We start from the raw sequence: 23935 nt of genomic DNA, 5'->3' as shown, positions 1-23935 counted from the left end.
GTCTTAGGAAAAATTTCTTTCTTTTCCTTGTCCCATACTTATGTGTCTTTTACTCCTCTTTTCTTCCATATCATTAGTCACCAACTCTTACAAATTTGATCTAAAGAACATTACTCCATTGTTTTTCCTTAGCCTGATAAGCGTTCCCTGCTTACCTCTTACCTCAGACCATCATACTTTCACACCTGGGTCATTACCATACTTTAACTGATCTCCCTTGCCTCTTGTCTTTCCTCTTTTCATCCCTCCAGTCTACCCTCCACTCCTGCCAGTGTCATCTCACTAAAGCACAACTTATCTTTCCTTCCTATTTTATCATTTAGTTAAACAAATCTACTTGCTCTTCCTTGACTGTGCCCTATCCCTTTTAGGTGCTATGCTTTTGCTCATGTCTTCTTAAAATGCCTTTCCTAATATCAAGGGAATTCTACTGGTCCTTCAAGGTCCAGCTAAATAGCAATTTAGCCATAAAATCTGTATGCTCCCAACTTGGTGTCTTTCCCTTCTGTACTCTTATAATACTTTGTGCTTCTACCAAAGCACATGTTATTTTCCATCTTGTATTTGTCTACCTTCCTTATCTCCCTTATTGTAAGCTCCAGAAAGATTGTAAGCTCCAGAAAGGCAAGGCCTCTATCCTGTTTACTGGTGGAATCTAGTACAAGGCCCATATTTAGTTAATGCTTGAATTGAGTAGGCATTCAAATGTATGAGTAGCTAATCTGAATAAAAAATGGAAATGAAATTAGTCCTAACAAAAAATGTGATATTTATCTCTAAAGAGCTCAAAAGCATTCAGGATTCCCCTTCAGATATTCCTCCCAAGTCTCCTATTGCCTCACCCTTCACTAATTATTTTACATTTCTTCAAACATCTGACTTGGGCTTTTTTAAGTGAAATTTTTGTAGTTCTTATATATTTGAGGACTAATATACCAATGGTATTTTTTCTCATTCTTTTATGTTAATGTATAGTATTTTCATGACATTTTCATGACATTTTCATGACATGGGACAAATTTTGTGGGCTGTATTGGAAACATAGCCACCATTCATAACATTATTCACGTAGGAAAATGTATGTCAAGTTCCAAGTCACCAATTTAGTACAAAGGAATTCTGAGAACACAAGTGGGGACTTCTGGTACCACATCTGATGTCTGTAGAACATGTTCCTGTCTCTGAAGAAATATGTAGTTCCCCCCAATTTTAAGAGTAACAGACTTATAAAGCTGTCCTCCGTTCTCTCCAGGCTTAGCCCTGCCATCTGTCCTCATATGGGCTTGATATGCCAAAGAGCTCACAGCTGTACACAGAAGCAGGGAGACAGAGACTTCTCCTTCCTCCATTAGAAATCAGATTTTACTAGGAATGATGATTTGGAAGCTTTTTTTTTTTTTCAGTTTTATAGTCAGTCTGATATTATGTAGTAACTTCCAGCTCTGGGGACATAGCTCAGAGACAGATCCAGGTCCCAAGGGATCCAAAAGCCACTGGTCAGTTCTTTCCATCCGGGAGAATGTCAGTTTCAGCTAGGGTTGGATGACAAAAATAGCATTAATAAATATTTGTTGAATTGAATGGTGAACATTTCCCTCTTCAAGTCAAAGAGGTCTTCCTCTCCGGAGGAGGTAAATCCCAGGGAACATACCACCCCCACCCCTTTTCCTATTAAATACAAAAGATAATAGGTTTCACCAATTCAATTGATAATTCAAGTCAAACAAATCATAGCATGAATTTCAGAGTTGATTTCTTTTCTCCAAAAAGTTTCTAAGTGTAAACACAATGATATTTTCCCCTCAGGGAGCAGTCACTTCAATAAACACCTTCTTGATAGGCATATGGTGCTAGTGTTTTGGTTTTAAAAATTTGTCTTTTTTTACATTCTCATTGATATTAGTTTATTCAGACAGTCTTTATAGGCTGCTGTTGGTCAGGCTGTGGAAATATGCCACCTAGTGGCACAATGCTGAAGTAAATTCTAACTTTGGACTTCATTTCCTTTTAGGATGTCGGGATTTACAAGGGAAATGCCAGAATGCATGAGCTGCTTCTAGGAAAACCAAATCAGCCTTCTAGGAGCCTGAGGGGGTGGGGCAGCAGGAATGAGGAACAGAGAACATACAACCAAAGCCTTGCTCTTTCACTAATTCCCTGGGTTACTCTGGCTCCGATATTTCTTCCTCTCTGAGCCTTGAGTTCCTTGTCTCTAAATTCAGAATTGGATTGGGAGAGCTCTAAGATTCCTTACTTCTTGTGGGACCTTGGGAAAGTCATTTAAGACCTCCAAGGGACTCAGTTTCCTCATATGTCAAATGAATTTTTGAGTGGAATAAAAATGACCTCTCACCCCAAATTATAATTACAAACTTGGCGAAGTGAGAATAGAAGAAGCAGACCTTTGTTCTTTCCCAAAATAAAGGGACAAATGCCCTAATGGCAAATGCCAATGCATGGGTGCAGATAAGAATGTTATATAGGTTCCTGTCTCAAGACCTCCTCCCTTCTCTGTCCAACACCCTGTTGTCTGGGTCCAGGATTTACAATCTAGGCAGTAAGTTACTCCAGTCAGAAAACAGCAAGATATATAGCGTGAGCTCATCACAAGCTTCCACTTGGGAAAGGTAAGGTAATGGAGAGGTAGTTATGTCTTCTGGAATGACTCCTCTGGCTCCTAAAGGTATGAGGAGATAAGGGAGGTAGGATAGACTAATGGATTTCATCCTTGAAGTGAGATAAGAGATCTCCCAATTGTCTGGGTCTGTGGCAATAATGAAATGTCCTTGAGGTATTATTCTGTAAGCCTAATAGACTTTCATTCATGATGATACTTTCAACTGTAGATCTATATGGTTCTATGATATTTCCAGTTCTAAATCTGATTTCATAATCTTACTCTTCTAAAATTCCATTATTCAAATAGTTACATTGATGAGTTATTGCCTTTTGTGAAAGTAAAGCCCCCCCATCTCTCGCCATCTCTCTCCCTTCATCTCTCTCTCTCTTCCCCCCCTCCTGCCCCCACCCCTCCACCCCTCCTTGATCACTATCTCTGTTGATCATGGTCACAGACAAAATTGTTGCTAGATGTCAATGGAAATCTTATATGCAGAATTTCTTCCAGTTCTTCATTAAAGCCCATCTCCACTACAATGAGCTCTATTTAGTCTGTACACAACTCTGAAGGCTTCAAGTATGAGCCTAGAAAAGGACTGTATTTTTGTTTTCCAAAGCCAAATTAACTACACCTGGGAAGGCAAATCAAGAGGAGGTTGTCTGCTACAACTTATGAAATCTAACTTCTGGCGAAGCTAGGTTGGATAGTGTATAGAGAGCCAGGTGTGGATTCTGGAGGACCTGGGTTCAAATATGGCTTCAGACACTTTCTAGCTGTGTGACCCTGGGCAAGACCCTTGTTCTTCTGTCGAAAATTGATACTATGAAAATTAGAGTTTAAAAAACAAACCTACGAATGAGAAAACAGTTTCTTCTAAAGTGAGGAGGGGTTGTGATTTCTTTGTATGGAAAACTATTAATGTGACTTGGTGAAGGGACGTCCATTCAAGCAAAATCATAGATCCTTGAAATTTAACATCTGTTTTTCTCAAAATGTCTCAAACAATTGAAAAGTAGTGAGTTTCTAGACAACTTAGAAGAAAGAGAGGATCTTTTAATCATTGAAAGTTCAGCTCCAAGTAAGGGATAGTTCTCATCTTAAATACTGAAAATGGAAATGTTTAATCATGTCACTGAAAATATCCCAACCCCATTGCTCTCATCAGTCATGTCAACTTTTCAGGGAATTCTTAGGCACAGCCAGGGTAACTTTCTAAACTGGAAATGAAAGTGATGTTTATTTCTATTGTTTCACATTCTGCAAATAACAGTTCTCAGCTTTTTAGGTATCTTTGAGAACCTTAGACAAGGAACAATCAAATCAAGGTTGCTCCTATGTAGAGTCCTCTTGACAGATGCGAAAAGTTGCCACTTACTGGCTCTGTCACATCATTTAATTACTCAATACCTATCCCAGGCCAATCTTTAAGCCCTTAAGTGGCAGAGAAGATGACAACCTTCATTGGTAGAGAACATTTTCTCACCTTGAGTTCAATATTCGTAGATGAATTCAGAAGTTTAATTTACTGCTGCCTCAAGATACAAAAAGAATAATTCCTTCATGAGGTTGTCTTGTTTTTTTTTGGGGGGTGAGTCCCACTCCCCTTGTGTAGTACACATTGAATACATATCACATCTTTCAATTTACCAAACATTGATTATGTTTACTATTTAAATCATAGTAGGATACAAAGATGAAAACATAGTCTATGCCATTAAGATGTTTATAGTCTAGACCAAGAGTTTTTTTTTTGTGTGTGTGTTTTGGATCCCTTTGGCATTCTGGTAAAGCTTATGGAGTCCTTCATAGAATTATGTTTTTATTTATTTTTAATTTTTTTTAAATGTTTACCTTCCATCTTGGAGTCAATACTCCAAGACTCCAAGATGGAAGAGTGGTAAGGGCTAGGCAATGGGGGTTAAGTGACTTGCCCAGGGTTACACAGCTAGGAAGTTTCTGAGGCCAGATCTGAACTTAAGACCTCCTGCCTTTAGGCCTGACTCTCAATCCACTGAGCATCCCAGATGCCCCCAGAATTATGTTTTTAAATGAATCAATTTAAAAAATAAACAGAATCACAAAGGAAAGCAACTGTATTTACATGTAGTCATCAAAATATTTTTAAAAACCAAATTCATAGTCTTCAAGGGAAGAACCCTTAAACTAGAAGGTAAGCTTTTGAGTCCAAATTATCATAATAACACTTCAAAGTGCTGTGATTTCTTTGATCTTAGTACTACTTTCTCCATCACCCATTCTATTCCCATCCTTTATTATGGTTGGCCAAAATCTTTCTCTACCTTATGAACCAGTTTTCAAGAATTTCTGTGGCTAAAAAATTAACCATCATAAGAATGACTTAAGAGGTACAAGCAGAGCAGTATTAGGATACATAAGAGGAGAAGATCAGAAGCTGAGAAGAGAAGGGAAGGTTTCAAGGAAGAGAGAACACGTAAAATGGTCCTAAGTGAGTAGGATTACAGAATCTGATAACCTAGGTCAACTCATGTTTTCTAAAACCTTCTCAAAAGCTAGAAGTCAGTCACCCTTTGTTTGAGGACCTCTAGTTAGGGAAATTTCCCTCTCTAGGTGGCTCTTTCCACTTGAGGATAGCTCTAACAAGAACTTACTCCTTAGATCAAATCAAAATTTGCCTCTGTAACTTTTAACTATTGCATCTAATTATGCCCTCTTTGTAAAACCATAAGAAATGGAACACGCTCTTCCATATGACATTTCAAATAACTGTCGATCACACCATGTTCCCCAAGACTTCATTTGGCTAAGGAGTTTCTTTCTTATGTATTTTCTCTATACTATTTCTAATTAATCAATGTAATTCTTAATATATGTAATCCATGGCTTATAGACTATTTGCATAAGACTCTCTATAATGGTTCACATTAATTTACTGAAAAGTCCTGACCTGCATGAGACACAGTTGTGAAAAGGGAGTCTGGTCTTTTGGCTTTCAGCTTCAAGAAAAAAGACACTAGAACCCAAACTATCTTCAGGTTACTGAATGCACTAAAAGACTCTGGGAAGAAGCTGCATGTAGAAGAACCTGCAATTTCGGTCATGTCCTTATCCTAATTTTACTACATTAGAGACTTTAGGGAATTTTCCCTTGGGTGAGATCCAAGACTCTCTTTCTCTTAGTTGAGAGGAATACTTTTTCTTCCAATGGGAAAGCTCATTCACTCTGTATTTTCTAGTATATTCTCACATGTATACCTTATCTGATTTCTCTTTTGCTATTGAGTGGGACAAATGGGTTTATTTCCTATTTGCTATTGTAAAAATGGTGGTTCCTGAAGTTAAAATAAAGGTTCTCTCCTCTGATTTAGATGGTATATCAGGGGAGTTTCTCAAGGAGTTTCTGGAGAGGAGTCTGAGAGAGAGTTGAAGCCCGAATGGGCTAACACCTACTCTCCTATCACCCCTTTGAGAGGGATTGCTGTCAATTGCAGTACTGATATGTTGAAGTTTCCAGAGGAAAGGGGTAGTGGAGAGTTGATGACTAAGTTCACCTATTAAATACACCCAAGGATAACCTTAGTTTCTCAGGTACAGAGAGGGTTTGGAGACAAGCCCCTGTGGAGGCTTTGCCTCAGCGGGGGATGGTCCTGTTGGCTCTCTGTTGGTCCTGAATCAGATACATTCTCAAATATAAACCAAGAGGCTTGACAAATCTGGCTGCTGTTTGTAAGATTTAATATTGGATCTATAGGCAAATTGGGAGGTGGAAAGTGGGGATTGGTTTCCTTATGTCTCCTAACATGGTCTCTCACCTGGGCAGCGTGATTTTGCAGTCCTAGGTTTCTCCGTCCCATTCCCCAACTAAATAATCCCACTATTAATTTATGTATCTACTTGACCTAATGAAACTATAAAGAGATAGATGCAAGAAGGCTGGAAGGGCAAGGGAGCTGGACTCTCTCCTCCATGAGTCCACAGACCCCTTTTGGGGCTTGAGGTATCTTCTCCTTAGTTGAGAAGTGGTTGGAGATATAAGGCAGATGATAGGTTTGTGGAAGAACTTGAATACAGGAACAGGCTATTCTCTGGTGGCTCTCAATGAAATCCTCAGCCTGGGAACAGGTCCTGCCAGATCAAGGTCTCAGCTCAAAAGGCCAAGAATTCCATACAGGTCTTTCTCAGGTCACTTTCCTTTCCCAGAATCCCTCACTCTCCAATGGAAACGAATCCCTCAGCCCTAATGCCAAGATTCCAAAAATCCTCTCATGCACCCATCATTACAAATCCCACTTTTTGTCTTGTGCAATCTTTCCTAAAGTTGCACTGGGATTAATTTGTTTATTAAAATCCAATCGTAGCTAACTAATGTTCCTACCTTTCAAAATAACAAATCTGTCTTATCTAACCCATTCTTACACTTTGCTAGCTACAGCTAATTCTAAGAAGCTTTTGTGGAAATTATGGGTAGGAAAGTCTGTTAAGTTACATGAAATTACAGAGTTGAAAAAACAGGGTTGGACAAAATTATTCTGTAACATTGTTTGTATGAATCAACTAATGTAAGCAACATAATTTTTCTACTTCTAAGTTTGTTTAAACAATGTCCAATATTGTAACCATTAACACAATTCTATTATTGTTATTATTGTTAGCCTATTCTATTCTAACTAACTTTATTTAATATAATTTTTGTTATCTTACTTACTCTTACATTCTATTTTATCCCAACTCTTTCCCTTACTTACTGTCTGGCTATAAATTCATCTTCCTTAGGCCCTGAATTGATCTGACCCTAACCTTACACTATACTATACTGATAGGTCTGTCCTTTTCTTGCTTTTTTCTTGCACTGGAACTTTTGTGTGTCTGTGTATATAGATGTGTGCAATGTTATTTGTGTAGCAGTTTTTGTGTTTGTGTAGAAGTTATTTCAGTCCTCTTCAAATTTTGTTCTATCATTATTATTGCTTTTTTTCCCCCTCCTGAATTAGTTTCTAGATTTTGTTCTAATTCTGAATCTGTGTGTTCTTTGTTGGTCATGGCTTTCTGTGGCTTTACATTGGAAACATGAAACCAGGGATCTTTCCCCAAGATTTTCATAGACGTAGGGATTGTTGCAATAACTTTGAACGGTCCATTCCATTTTTTGTCTGCTATTGTAGCAGCCTACCCCTATCTAAGGACAAGGGAAACAGAATGTACAGAGTGGCTTAGAAGAGAGCATGCTCAGTCTTGCGCATGGTTAGGAAAGCCTCTGACCCTTGACCCCAGCTTCCCCCAGGTTAGGGGGGAAAACAGGTTTCTTTGTGTTCACCTGGCTAAGAAAAACCACACCTATACCTTGTCATTAACCAATGATAATTATCGCTATGTATTGTGTATATTTGCATATCAAAGAGATTAAATATAGGGCCACAGCAAGCTCCACCCTCTCTTGGATCTTAGCTCTCACTGATGTCTGTCCTTGCTGAAGCTTGGCCTCTGGCCAAGCTCCATCTTTAATTCCTTTCTTTATCTACCTCTCCCACCTGGGACCTGGCATTTGGCCAGGCACTCTCTTTTCTCTATCATGTCTCCAACCTGTGTGGTATTAATTGTGGATCTCAGGATGGATCATGCCTCTGCAACATCCTAAGATTGGGGTTCTACTGCGGCCCCATTATAATCAATAAGGCCTGGTTTCTGACTCATTTCTGCCACCTCATATCTATAACTTGGCTCCACCACACCCCTCGGGGTATCCAAAACTTCTATCCTTTTTCTATCTTTCTACCTTGTGGCTTCTCGCTGGCCAAGAAAGCCTCAGCTATAGACTTTCTATTAAAGTTCTTTATGTAGACAGAGTCTCTGGGCACAATTTCATGTAAGGAGTAATCCAATGGTACTCGTTGTTGGATCAGGCCTAAGCTGTGTAATTCTTTTAGCTTTTTTTTGCAAAGTTTGTAAATATGTATGCAGCTGACATTCTCCAAAATGTATGCGGGTTTGCATGCTTTCCCTTGCCAAAATGACTGTCCATAAAGCATTTCATAAGGAGAAATGTATAAGTCTCCACTTGGCTTTGTCCTTAAGGAAAATAACACTGATGGTAGAACTTGTGTCCATTTGAGGTGAGGCTCAGCACAGAGTTTTCCCACGAGAGTTTTTACTTCTGGTTTAATCTTTTCACTTGGCTTTTGGGAGGGTAAACAGAGTGATAATTCCCTTCTAGTCCTAAATTCTTATATACTTCTTTTTTATTATTAATTTATTTAGTCAATTTGGAACATTATTCCTTGGTTACAATAATCACATTATTTCCCTCCCTCCCCTCCACCCACCCTTCCCACAGCCGACTCGCAATTTCATTGGGTATTACTTGTGTCCTTGATCAGAACCGATTACTTATATACTTCTTGTAGGACTTGTGATATAAAATGAGTTCCACAATGTGACAAGGAAATCACTTTAAAAGACTGATATATATTAATTTAAGGTCGCCAAGGAATCAGCTATGTAATTCCTAAATGAAAACTTAAGTCAGCAGTCAATCTTTTATGGAGTTTAATTACAATAGGAGGAAGTAATTAGAGAGAGAGAGAGAGAGAGAGAAAAGGGAGAGAAGGAAATAGGGCTTAAATACCCCTTCTGTTTAGGCTGGGCCAAAAGGCCCAAGCCCTTAGATAGCTGGGGCAAAGGAAAGAGATCAGTCCCTATTACTCACGTGACCAAAAATGGAGAAACAGTCTCAGAGGCCCCCACTTTCAGCTTCCTTCAGAGCAAGCTTCTCAGAGCACACACCAACCACACCGACCAACTTCTCAACCACCACCTCGAGTCTTCAGACCCCCCTATCTTTAAGGAAACCATCCAAGTTCCCTCCCCTCAGTCCTCACATCTACCAATCACCTGTCCATCAATTTCCCTGTGCCAATGGAGGCTCTAGCTTAAACCCAGGACCACCCAGAGGTCTCTGGCTTTTGCACATGTCTGTTGAAGGTCATATTTTCAAATAATTAAATCTTTGATCCTTTGCTACAGCCCTTTCTAAATCCTGTTAACCTGAGTAGGGTAGAGATTGGAATAATTAAATTTTGATCTAGGCTGCAGCCCTTCCTCAATCCTGTTAGGACTGAGTAGGGTGGAGATTGATTCCAAGTATCTCCATTGTATCAATTCTAAAATCAATCATGACTCAAAGAAATTCCTGTTCTATGCTTAAGCATAGGTCAAAGTCCTTTCCATTGTTCAGCAAAAGGTTTCTGTCCTAAAGTAATCTTAAGAAGGAAAGAGAAGGAACCTCCCATGCCAATGGGGTTCACATTCCAATAGTCAAGACCCACTATCAATAGGAAATTTTTCAAGTATGAAATTTCCCAATGGTGAAATTTCCAACATTTATAAGTCTAAGAAATTTTGAGGTTTACACAATCTGAGTCAATTTTATTGGGTATAAGAAATCTAGGAAAGATTTCTTTCGGTACGGTTTTTGCTACAAAAGTAGCGGTGTTCTTGGCAGGGAAAACTTCAGGCCATCTTGTCAGTCTGTCTATGATGACCAAACAATACCTATACCCTTTATCACTTAGCATGTTTATTACATTATTAGTATCATTATTAGTATCATAGTTATCCAATGAGAAGACAATCAAGCCTTGGACATATAGCTTGGGATAATCCTTCCTCATTAAAGGAATGCAGACTGTACAGTTTGAATGTAAAAACATTTCCTCTGGACTAACAATATTTAAAGTAACAGACAGATATAATTCTAGTTTATTACCTTTTCTGTGAAGACGGCAGAGTGACCAGGCTCTGGCATCAACCTTCTTCTTCCCTTCCTTGCAGGAATTGTTTTTCCTTGCAGAAGGTTCTGAAAGGAGATGCTAGAGCTGTTTATTCTTGCCTCATTTTGAGTCACATCTAGACAGACTTTTGTGGACATACATCACATACATGGGCAAAATATACACAGTGCATACACATGTACCCAACACATGTAATGCTCAGTACTGAATATAACATTCCAAATTTGTTCTAAAAGGATGAGGCATAGGAGGACTATTTCTTTTCTTGCCCTGGATCCTATACTTCTCTTAACATAGCTTAAAATCTCATGGACTATTTTGGCCATCATATAGCATTATTGTACCATACTGAGTGTGCAGTCCAATAAAATCCCCAGGTAATTTCTGTTTGGTAACTTTCTACCATGCTTATCCTCATTTTGTGCTTATAGTGTTCATTTTCTAATATAAGTATGGAATTTCATGTAGCATCTAAAAAACTATATTTATCCATATTAAATTTCACCTTATTGCATTTGGTCTATCATTTATCTGGTGAAATGTTTTTGTATCTTAATTCTAAGAGGCAGAATGGTTCAGTGGATTTAAAATTAGAGGACCTGAGTTAAAATCTCCATTTTGCTACTTGCTACTGTGGGACCTTGGGCAAGTCATTTAATTGCTTTTACCTAAGTTTTCTCAATTGTAAAATAAGAATACAGGGATAGTCCCTTACATTTAAAGTCCCTTACAACTCTAAATTTATAATCGTATATTATAAAAGTATTGGTTACTAAATTTTTTTTTATCTTAAAGAAAAAAACAGGTATGTGTGTAGAGAGATTAGCAAAGGACACCTGATCCCAAGTGCAGTCATGCTTGGAGATGAATGGGATAGTTCACTTTTTGCTGTGTGGATTGGGTAGAAAGTAGAATTCAGAATTGGGGAGGGGGGAGGATATTAATGTGATGAGACCCTGGAATGACTTCTTGGTGAAAGATTTGCTTTTTGATGGTATAGACCAATGGAAGATCCCAAGGAGAGGCATAGAGAATAACAGTTCTTCCAGAGAGAAAATATAATGCTTTCTGCCCCAGATGTTGGCATCCTGAGGCAAAGTCCTATTCACCCCTAGTTAGATATAGCTGTTTTCTCTGGGTTTGGCACTAGGCTCTGAACCTAAGAGGTGCTTTAAAAAGTTATTTGAATCGAATGAAAAGCTAAAGCAAAAAGGAGAAGCTCTTTGGGCTACCGATTTTTCATTTTCTGACAGTAGAGAACAAAGGCAGTTTCTTGCGAGAGACAAATTTTCTTTCCTGGAATTTAGTAGAAACCAATTTATTCGCATTGGTCCTTGCAAAAAGGATACTGAGTCATATAGTGAATAGTGTCATCAAATAAAACTTTAAAGAGATCCCAAAACACCAAGCCACTGGAATAGCATTAAATCTGAAGGCATTCTCATCCTGAAGGGGCTGAGGTCATGTGGTCCAGCTGCTTTGCATTCTGATCATCTAACTTATTCCAGGACTACTACTTGCAAGTGTAGAGGAATAGATAATTAACCTTTCCATTAGACTGTCTCACCTAAATATCAGCTGTTCTTAGTATTTGGGCAGGTTCTGAATTATAGCCATTCCTTGAATGGATTCTTTAACTAGGGTCCTTAGTACATGCAGACAACCTATACTGATAGTTATAGGGATAGATCCACGTGTCAGATAAGAGAATGCAGGAAAATTGCTCCTTTGTGATGGGTCAGACTTGTATTGTTTTCCAGACATAAAGTCCATCCTTGTCAGTCACAGGCAAGGGCAACAGGGAGACCTGGGACCTGAACTGGTATTTTTTCTCATAAAAGAACTTTGGATCAATTATAATGCTTGGACAAATATTTGATGAAACAGACATTTCTCAGAATTCTTTTACCTGGAGGCAAAGATCAAGCATGGAGATGGAAACACCAATGTCATAGAGGGGCTATTCAGATCTGAGTGCATGTTCTAGTTAGGAGTTAATAATGATCATGATGAAGAGCATTTACGTACCAATTTTAGGTTTGCAAAAAACTTTACACATATCTCTTTGTATTTTATTTTTACAACAGTCCTGGAAGCAAGTACTATAATTATCCCCATTTATAGTTGAGGAAACTGAGGCAGATAGAGATTAAGTGGAAGGTTCAGGGTTGCTCAGCTAAGTGTATGAGCCTGGTTTTGAACTCATATCTCTTTGATTCTGAGTCCAGAGCTGTATTCCCTGGGCCACCTAGAGGCTTAATAGAAAAGACAGTCTATGGAAGGGATGCTGTAGCAATGGATTCTGAGGGTAATGACCTGGTACCTGGATGAAGAAGTAAAGTTATACTGTTTGGTATGGCCTGAGGATCACAGGGCACAAGGGTTGGTTTTTAGATCACCAAGAGAAGGACCTGTATCCCTCCTCATCCAGGAACAAAATGTATGCCTTCTAGAAATTACCCCCTATGGCAGAGCCTTAGATGATCCACTCTGGTAGGAACTTCCAGGTTCTGTACCACAGGGAGAGATCATGATGGAGTTGAAAGGATATTATATCTGGTGTCAATGACCTGAGTCAAAATCCCAACTCTGGCACTTATACCCATGAGGTCTTGGGTAAATTACTTTTTCTTCCTTTACTGTAGTCTCTTCCTTTGTAGAACTAGAGTGTTGAACTCTTAGACATTCAATAAAATCTCTTCCGATTTAAAATCCTTTGTTACAACATGGAAAAGCTTTGTAGGACAGATGTTGCTATCTGACTCTTTCTGGAAATATCAACCTCGAAATGACTCCTGTGGAATGTGTAATTATGAAGACTGCTTCCTGCTGAGCTTGCCAGGATGAATGAACTGCAAAATATGTCCCTGAAATAGCTAAATAAATGACCTGTTTTCCTGGGTTATGTAGAAGTTCCATTTAAATGTTTGTGAAATTGTGCCACATGCCAGGATTTTCCTTTTTGTGCAAATGATGCTGAGTGGTTCCTCCCAGCAAAAGCTAGCCAGTGGGTCCAACTGCTTCTTAGGACATATCCAAATCAGAAACAAGAAAAGGATGCCATTAGTACAGAGGGGAAGCAGTAGAGTGCAGTGGGCAGAGCTTAGATTTGGAGACACAGAACCTGAGTTTGAAACCCAGCTCACTTATTCCCTCAGTAGGCTTGGGACTTTTAAACTCTCCAGTCTTCTTTTTTCCTCATGGTTCAAATAAAGGTGTTGGATTAGATTAGGAATTCTTAACCTGGGGTGCATGAACTTATTTAAAAAATATTTTCAGAACTGCATTTCAATATAATTGGTTTTCTTTGTCACCCCGTGCATTTTATCCCCTATTCCAGGATATTTTTCTAATAAGACTTTTTATAACTAAAAATGTTTTTAATGCCAGAAAATTGTGCTCTTTCTCCAAGGCATGCAGGCATTTATTTTATGACATATCAAATTACATGTGTTAGAGTGAAGGCTCAAAGCCCCTAGGGGACAGTAACACACACAGCATACAATTTTCAGATCTTGCCTGGGGTGTACAAATGTATGGTCTCAGCTCTGAATGCTTCGAATTGCCTCAAGTTACTCTTAACCTTTTTGTGAGGAACATTTCTACTATTAGTAGAAGAATTATGCTTGAATCCTGCTCTATTTTTTTTAGATCAAGATTCAATTAATTTCACAAGTATATCTCTGATAGGAGGACCAAAAGTGTGGGATACCTTGATTTAAAAGCATTTAGCTAATATCTATGTGCCTTGTACTGTGCTAGGCACCAAGGGTACAATCTAAAAATGTAGCACTAAATAATGAACCCCCGAAAGTGGCTGCATGTATTGGAAATCACACTAGTCAAAGTTTTAATTATGTAAAGCATGGTAATTGGCTCCTATCCATTGGAAATATATAGTATAAATTTTAATAATTTGACCTCTTCAGAGGATCCATTTTTCTTATTACTCAAGACTTAGGACTTTCCTGTGATCTACTAGCTAGTAACCCAGTCAGTAAAAGAAATGAGGCTAGCTGGACATGCCTTGTTTTTCCTGATGAAGCCACTTGGGTTTTAATATGACATACTTACAAGCCATCCCATCAACAATAAATTTGAGAATCTGGACACGCTTGTTAGCCCAAGAGAATCTCAAAACTCTAATCTCTCCCTAAAAAAATCCAAATCAGGGCAAAAAAAGTCCAGAATTTTTTTTCCAGTTGTATTGCATTTTTCCATTTCATGATCGTTTTTTCTAAGATCATTTTACAGTGGTTTGGGGGTCCCATCTGCTGGATCTTTCAGTATCTTATAGTTTGCCAGGCATGGTTCCTTCTCTGTGTTATCTGAGGAAATGTTTATGGACTGGGAGTTTTTTTCTCTCACAACTTTTCTTGAATGACTCTTGGGCCAACACTGGCTTTGTTCCTTGAGTCCTTTTTATTCAAATTTATGTTAGGATTTTCTTGAGAAAGATCAGAAGGTTGCTTTGACTGAGATTCTAGCTTAATTACTGAGGACTTTGGTACTAGTAGAGAAGTGCTGAACTCTAACAATTAAAGAAACTATAAGACAAATTATTCCTAAGAGTTGTATAAAAACTATCTGCAAACTTATTGAAGGAATTCTTGATGAAAATATGACAATGAAACATTAGAATTTACTCATATAATTTTCTGTGGCAGGTCACATTTTCCATGTACTGATTGAAAGGTACAGAAAAGACAAGATATGTTCATTATTTTAAAAATGATTTGGTAGAGTAAAATCCAGATTAAATGTTATTTTCCAACAAGAAGTCTCCTCTGCATATGCTAAATATTTCAGAGTTAGTGTGTCAGTACTTAGATCTAGAGCAGGCAGTATAAATGGATGATATGTTTAGCCTAGAATTAAATTGGAAGAAGGGAACAGATTGGACTGCAATTGGGAAACTGTCACCCTTTGAATAGTCCCATGATACTCCTTGGCTTGAAACAAATGTTTCTAAGTTGCACAAACACATGGCTGCAAATCTTAGAGCATCATAGTCTCAATAATTAAAAATGCTGATGACCCAAAGGCCAGTGGATACTTACGAGGTGGACGTAAGTGGACTGTAGTATTTGTTTTTTGTTGATGGTTTAGATGCCAGAAGTAGTGTAAGGAATAGAACTCAAAAAATGTAAAATAAGAAAAGAAGATGGGTCTAGCATATAGCAAAAGCAAGAAAAAGCAGATGGACAACACTGGTACCCAAAATGCAAGGAGATCTAAAGGCACTTTAGAAGACAAAAGTAGGCTGGATTTTTCCCACACTCCTACTTAAATACATACCAGCATTGAGCATTTGAACTTCGTTAAGAAAAATAGCTTCTTTTCTGACAAACCTTCAAAAGGAGGTCTGATCCTTTGATATGTATGTTATCAGCTCTTTTTGGCTTGTCTTTTTCTATTTTGCCATTTTCCTTGGATCCTGTTGATTTCATTTTGTTACTTAGCCTGCCTTTGATCTGTACCTTAAACTTTCTATTTGCTTGCTTCCTCATGTCTTTCTTGTGATCTACCTTTTTTTTACTTCTGGTACTTCTTTACAAATGTCAGCCTTTCCCTTGCCCTTACACTTCAATGGGGCCACAAAGATCAGAACAGTGGTTAAGTTCCTCATTTTGGAAGACAAGGAAGTCTAGAAAAATATGACAAATATTCTTTTTGGATCCCTATAAAATTCCATAATCTACTTATAGACCTTCTTGTGTGGGAACTTCATGCATATAATATTTCTTTATAGTTATAAGATCACCATTGTATTTCCATGGACCTGACTTTTCTCCATTCCATAAATTGAATACTGTGATTTTTTTCTTTTAAAATGCACTCCAGGAGAGGAAATGGAAGTTCATTTCAACTCTTTGATGAATCCGTGGTCCCTCTGGTGTGGGTATTTCCTTCATAGAATTATAGAATTATAAAAGATCATTTACTTTATTGTTTTACAGATGAATAAACTGGGGGTCAGTGAATTGTCCAAAGTCACACAGGAATTAAATGACAGATTTGTGATCTGAACACGAATCATATTATATCAAATCTGGAACTTTTCCCACTGAACCACACTGCCTCTGAATCTTCACTGATCTAGATCACCATCCCTCCTCAACTTCTTATACTGTGCATATTTTTTCCATGTCTTTCCATTAATTCTATACAGAAACTTTTCTCATTTTTTGGAAGCTCAAGTTGTGTATGGTCGTTTCAAATTCCTTATTTGCTCTTAATCATATTTCATGCAAAGTACTTACATGCTATAGGATGGAGGAGCACAGGGATGCCCACTTGTTCTTGGTTTGCCTGAGGATCCCCTCAAAATAAGAGGAGAAAACCAAACCAGCTTTCCATCTTCACCAGAGGCAGAACAAGAAGTGCAGCAAGAGAGTATGTTTGGAATTGCTAGATGGCTTCATAACTTGAGACCCATATCTGGAGACAGGAGATCCTAGGTTCAAATCTGATCTCTAACACTTCCTAGGTATGTGACATAACCCCATTTGTTTAGTCTTTCCCCTTCTTAGAGTTGTTACTAACACAGAAAGTAATAGTTTTAAAAAAGAGGGTTCATCAAGAACTGATAAGTACAAGATGCTAGTCGTGCCCATTTATTTTTCTTTTCTGAAAACTCAGAAGAAAGTCTATTCATTTCCATCACCAAAAGAGTTAAATGATTACCAGCTTTTGCCAAAAGATTACACAAAATATGGGAGCAGGCAAATCAATAGGTCTGAAGCACTCATGGCTACAGGAAAAGTGTGGGAAGCCCATTTGTTCAGATTAGCGCCAGAAGGTGCCTAATGGAACAGTGCCTTCACAGGAAACAAAGGCTTGAGTGTCCGATGACTTTAAAATAGTGGACATTTGTTCAGGATAGATTGATCTCCCATACATCGCTGGGCCATTAGTGGTTTCCCGCCCCCTGCTAGTTAAAATCAATCTAATCCTGAGAGTTCAAAGTGAATATTGGCTTTGCCAGTAGGTGCCAACATTGCTCCAGAGCCCCAGAATCTGGCAGTTTAGAAACAAGAGTCTTTGTACAATTTCTAGCCACTGGATTCAGGTAGTTTTGGTATAATTTTTTTCTGATTTAGAAAAAAGGGTTCATTCTCATGGAAAGGGATGTGTAGGCTAAGAAATTGTTTTCAGGGTTGTGTGAAAATAGGGCCACTGCAACTACTTAAAGGCTTTTGAATGTACTCCTGATTATTTCCTTTGTACTGTTGTATTTTATTTGTATGCTTGTCATATTTCAATGCCAATTTCAGGGTAGAGCATTTTATTAGCAGACTGTCATTCCCTAGTTTTGAAATTTGTTAATGTGAATCACTGAAATGGGAAAAAATGACAATGGGCCAATGTTAAACTCAAAAAGTCAAGTTTAAGTATCCTTTCCACATCGTGATTTTCCTCATCATATTTCCATATCTTCAGTTGGTATAAGAAATTAAATGGGAATTTTTAGGGAGTTTTGCAGGAGTTGCAGATGACACAAGAAGACCAGCAGAGGGGCAGCTGGGTAGCTCAGTGGATTGAGAGCTAGGCCTAGAGATGGGAGGTCCTAGGTTCAAATCTGGCTTCAGCCACTTCCCAGCTGTGTGACCCTGGGCAAGTCACTTGACCCCCATTGCCTAGCCCTTACCACTCTTCTACCTTGGAGCCAATACACAGTATTGACCCCAAGATGGAAGGTAAGGGTTTAAAAAAAAAAGAAGACCAGCAGATAACACAGAAAAAGTTTAGAAACTCATAAATGTATAAAATATGTGCACAGTATTATATAATATCAAGATATTTTATCTTTTAATAGCATAAATATATACAATTTAAAAATAAATAAAAAGTTAACATTTACCAAAAGAATGTGAAAGTCAGCAGATGACACACAAAGGCTAGAAATATAGTCATTTTAAAAAGTTTAGTAGCAAATGCTTATTGGGTACTGTAAACACCCAAGAAAATAAAAAAAAAAATCAGATATCTTCTCTAGTATGAAGGGAGAGCCAAAAAATTGTACACAGATTTTCTAGATCATGGGGGGTGCTGCACCCTTTAACCTGGTGATGTGGAAGGGATACCTGTATTCATGAATATGGATTTTGGTGTCTTCTTAAATTACATGTATCATAAAAAGACTCTTTCAACCAGGAAACTGAAAATTCCTTAAGATCAGAGACTGTCTTCTTTTAAGTTTTAAATCTCCTCTAATCCCTAGCACAGGGCTCTATATATTAGTTAATCCTTAATGTTTGTTAAAGGGCAGTTAGGGTGGTACAGTGGGTAGAGTGCTGGCCTGGTGTTAGGAAGACTTATCATCCTGTTCCAATCCAGCCTTAGTCACTTACTAGCTATGTGACCCTGGACATGCCACTTAGCACTGTTTTCTTCGGTTTCTCATCTGTAAAATGCACTGGAGAAGGAAATGGCAAACTACTCCAGCATCTTTGCCAAGAAAACCCTAAATGGGGTCACAGAGAGTCAGACACAGATGAAGCAACTAAACAACAATGCTTGTTAAATGTCAAATAAATGAAAGCAAGGAGTTTAAAAAATATTTCCCCAAAGTAATTGAAATTTTAATAAACAGAGTAATTTTCTGATTGCCCAATCATTAGGCAAAGAGAATGGGGCTTTTTTTGGGGGGTATTATCTCTTAATTGTCTTGAGTTTATTACTTTGAAGCAGGATTGGTTCTTTATTTAATTTAAGCCCCGAGAGATCATTAGGGAAACCTTAACTTCAGAGGAAATCTGGATAAACTCTGAGGAGTGTGGCATGAATGTGTACTAGAAAACTTTCTATACTTCCTGCAAGACTCAGTTCAAATTTTGCCTTCTGCAAGAACCCTTTCTCAGTCTTCCTGTCCCAATTAGTGTGGTCTCTGGAGTTATCTTCCATCCACTATGTCGGCATCTTAGATGTATTTGTTTCTTTATACTTTTATGTTTTCTCTCCATTTAGACTGCGAATTTCTTGAGGGCAGGAACCCAATAGGATGTGAACTTTTTGAGGGCAAGAACTCTATTTTTACTACTTTTGGTGCCCCTAGCACAGGGCATTGCACAGAGTAAGCTCAAAATAAATTAATAATGACTGATTGGTATGGAGAATTTTATTGCTTTGGTCTTCCTGAGGGCTTTAGATATCCTAACCTGTCATAGTTGTATATTGTGGCAATTTCTAGAAGAGCTTTGCATGAATTAAATTTAATTACATTGAAGAAGTGTTCATCCTTTGTAAATTTATTGATATCTAAACCAATATCTATGCATTACTAAGAAACATAGATGTAAATGAATGCCTAAGCACTCCTGAATTCTAGAAGGGACTACTGAAAATGAGGAGAAGTTTTCTATTGCAGATTTGCTTATTGTATATTAGCAAAAATAGGGGAATCCTTTCCAGGAGGAAAAATTAGGAGGGGAAACAGAATTCCTTCCCCCATCTTGAGAGGTTCTTTCAGAATCTCTAAAATAGATTTCTTCCCTCTTAGTTTCTTTCTGAAGTTCTTTTTGATGAGTAAACTATCATTTTGGTCTAGCTAAGTAGCATCTCTTGGATTATGGGGTTCTGTAGAACAAGTCCTTTGATCAAACTGTGTTTTAGCTTCTGCATTTTATAAATGGGGATAACAGGTTCCTGAAAAAATGTGGTGAGGACGAAGTATGACTTCCTTCGAAACAAGGTAGTATAAGGGAAAGATAATTGGATTTGGAGTCAAAAGGCTGGATTCAATTCTATGTCTATCACTCACTCTCTCATTTTGGTTAATAAGAACTCATTTCTATTATGCTTTGTGAGTACATAAAACATATTATATTCCCAATTGGTAAATAGTCAAAGGCTATGAACAGTTTTTAGATGAAGAAGCAAATGCTTACATAAGTATATGAAAAAATGCTCAACATCATTAATGATTACAGAAATGCAAATCAAAACAACTCTGAGATATCATCTCACACCTATCAGATTGGCTAAAATGATAAAAGATCAACATGACAAATGTTGGAGGGGATATGGAAAAAAGGGGACACGAATACATTGGTGGCAGAATTGTTAACTGATCCAACCATTAAGGAGAGCAATCTGCAATTATGCCCAGAGTTATAAATCTGTTTATACCCTTTGATCCAGTAATACCACTATTAGATTTATTTTCTAAGGTGATCGGGAAAAAGGAAAAGAACCTACATGTTCTAAAACATTTATAGCAGTTCTCTCTGTAAGATGGCAAAGAACTGGAAATTGAGGAATGCCCAACATTGGGGTATGATTAAACAAGTTGTAGCATATGAATGTGATGGAATACTACTGTATCATAAGAAATGATGGACAGTTTAATTAAAAAACAAACAAGGGAGGGTGGTTACTTTGGTAGCACATACACTAAAATTGGAACACTATAGAGAAGATTAGCATGGCCCTTGGTGCAAGGATGACATGCACATTTGTGAAGCATCCCATATTTAAAAAACCATTACATGTAAATAAAATAAAAATATTAAAAATGAAATTAATTTTTAATTTAAATTAAATTTTAATTTTAATTAAATTAATTTTTAATTTTAATTAAATTTTAATTTTAATCAAATTAATCTAAAAATTAATAAATAAAATAAATGAATAAAAAGATAAAAAATATGGAAGGGCCTACATGAAATATTCAAGAATGAAATGAACAGAACCAAGAGAACACTATATACAGCAAGAAAAATATTGTTTGAGGAATGACCTATGTCCACCTCCAGAGAAACAACTGATAAAATAGAAATAAAATATAATTTTATATATATGCACATATATTTTTGCCAAATGATGCCTTCTCTAATGGGGTGAGGGGAGAGAGGGAGGGAATTACCTAAATATTTTAATGTAATAAACAAAATTAATTAATTTTTTAAAAGCATATTATATATTATCTAATTTGATCTTTCCTAAGGTGTGGTAAACTGGATTTAGAGTAAAAAGCCCTAAGGATGAATCTCAGTTCTATTACCCTTAACCTGTGAAAGCTTGAACAAAAAATAACAATAATAGCAATGAAAATAAATACTAACAATTATGTAACACTTGTTAGGTGCCAGGCATCTCTTGTAATCTTTATAATGACCTGGGAAATAGGTTTTTTAAATTATTGTCCCCATTTTACAGTTGATGAAACTTAGAGAACTTGCCAAGGTCACATAGGTAGTAAGTGTCTGAGGCCAGATTTGAACTCTAGTCTTCTTGATTCTAAGCCTAGAGCTCTGGGCCACCTAGCTTACCCCATTTAGGCCACAGTTTCCTCAATTATAAAAAGAGAGGTTGGATATTCTTTTAAGGCCTCTTCCAGCTCCAAATCTATGACCTTACAACCCTGTGAGATAGATAGATCTGCTCTCATGGCTGAGAGACCTCTGAACTCCCCCTGGCTCAGGCCAGGCCAGAGCAGATCTACTCTTTCCCTCTTTCTCCTTCTTCTTAATTTCTTCCTTCTATTGTAAATAAACCACAATAAAATCCCATTCTGACTTGAGTACTTCATTGGGATTTAGAATTTAAATCCCTGGCGACCACTAAATAATATATTCAGTCTCAACCCTAAAATTTACTCTTAACACATCCAGATTTTCATGAACCCTCTTTGGGTTTTCTTAGCAAAGATCTTAGAGTGGTTTGCCATTTTCTTGTCTGTCTCATTTTACAGATGAGGAAACTGAGACAAACAGGGTTCAGTGACTTGCCTAGGGTCACACAGCTAGTGTGTGAGACTGATTTGAACTCTGATGAGTCTTCCTAGCTCTAGGCTTGGCACTCTATCCACTGTGCCACTTAGCTTTCCTGCTGAAAACACAGGGAAGAATTAAGAGTCCACAGAACATAGGCTTCACATATTCTAAGGTTCATTTTTCTTTCCTTTTACCTCCTCAACAATGGCAGGCAACGCCTCCTTCTCAAATGACACCCAAGCTGTAATCCAGATCAAGATCTCTTAAACTGGGGTCCATTAAATTGTTTTGGAAAAAATATTCTGATAACTTTATTTCAGCATAACTGGTTTTACTTATTGGTCCAAGCTTGCCCTAAAGTTATATTGACTTGAGGACCTGATATGGGAGTATTTAACGCCTTTAGGCACTTCCTCTCGAGAGCTGGTAATTTGTTACGTTGGTCCCCTCTAGCATGTCTCATTCTTGGACTCTTTAAGAAAGAATATGTGTGGGAACCTATGAAGGCTTTGTACTCCTAAACGGTAATGTTGGAGGTCTCTTTCTTCCTGTCATTTCTTGTCCATATGAACTTTTTAACTATAACAATATAGCACTGAGAGGTAGTGGTATAGGAGATTAAGAACTAACTTCTAAATCAGGACAACCAGGATTCTGGCTCTTTATCCAACCCATATTGACTGGGTGACCATAGACAAGGCTCTTAACTTCCCAAAGACCCTCTGTAAAGACTCTAAGTTGCAGCACAGGTTCCCATGTTTATTGGTGGAAGGAGTTTATTTATAAAAAAGAGACTTTAGGGCTAGTCCAAAACAAACCAAAATAAATACTATTTCTCAAAGGAGCTCTGTAGCTCACCTGCTCCCTCAGCTCCTACTGCTGGATCAAGCCAAATGGTACCCTAGCCTAGATTTCCTCTCTCAAAGCAGACTCCTTCAGGTTTGGCAACCCCAGAGGGCTACCATTATCCGCTACCACCATCTTGTTTCCCAAGCTTGTTGTCTCAGAGGAATTTCTGATTCTTCTGTTCTGATCTTTCATTCCCAATGGTCCATTTAGTTGCCAGTTCCTGTCAATGTTCCCTCTGTAATATCCTGACCATCTGTTGTTTCCTTTATTTCCTTTATCTTCATATCATCACCATTCTGATTCAGTCTCTTGCTACCTTTCTTAAGGATTTCTCTAAGAAGTTCTTATATTTTATTTTATTTTTTTAAACCCTTATCTTCTGTCCTAGTATCAATTCTTTTTTTTTTTAACCCTTACCTTCTGTCTTAGAATCAAATGCTATTTATTGTTTCTAGGGCAGAAGAGTGGCAAGGACTAGGCAATGGGGATTGAGTGTCTTGACCAGGGTCACATAGTTAAGAAGCATCTGAGGCCAAATCTGAATGCAGGACCTCTCATCCTTAGGCTTGATGCTACCTACCTATTCCAATACACTCCTTTAGACAGTTAGTGTGGGGTATAGGATGAACTTTCAATCAGGGAGACCTGGATTGAAATTCTGTCTTGGGAGCTGTGTGGCCACAGGCAGATGTTGCTTAGCTTCTCTGTGCCCTTGTTTCTTCAATGGTATAATGAAGAATCTATAACTCAGTGAACTCCAAGATCCCTTTCCAGCCCTAAGTCTGATCCTGTTCTGGTATCCTGGCTTTCAGCTTCCTCTCTTTTGCGAACAAAATTTTCTTTCAAATGCATGTCTGACTATGCTACTCCACTGCTCAGTCTTCCATGGTTCCTAATGGCCCATCAGATAAAATATAAGCTCTGTATTTTGTTTATTTAAGTCTCTCCATAATCTGAATCCAGGCCTCTTTACCTCATCTTAT

At 37.8% G+C, this 23935-nt stretch overlaps 1 non-coding gene across 1 annotated transcript; it reads left to right on the top strand.

Annotated features, from left to right (window-relative positions):
• The first annotated feature begins 20757 nt into the window (after window positions 1-20757).
• On the top strand, window positions 20758-20865 carry LOC130454862 (U6 spliceosomal RNA). Its single transcript, XR_008912649.1, has one exon. It is a non-coding gene; the product is annotated as a U6 spliceosomal RNA (small nuclear RNA).
• The last annotated feature ends 3070 nt before the right edge of the window (window positions 20866-23935 follow it).

This window comes from Monodelphis domestica, chromosome 5 (assembly GCF_027887165.1).
Source record: "Monodelphis domestica isolate mMonDom1 chromosome 5, mMonDom1.pri, whole genome shotgun sequence".
NCBI classification, from domain to species: Eukaryota; Metazoa; Chordata; class Mammalia; order Didelphimorphia; family Didelphidae; genus Monodelphis; species Monodelphis domestica.
This window is presented reverse-complemented; position numbering and strand designations above follow the sequence as displayed.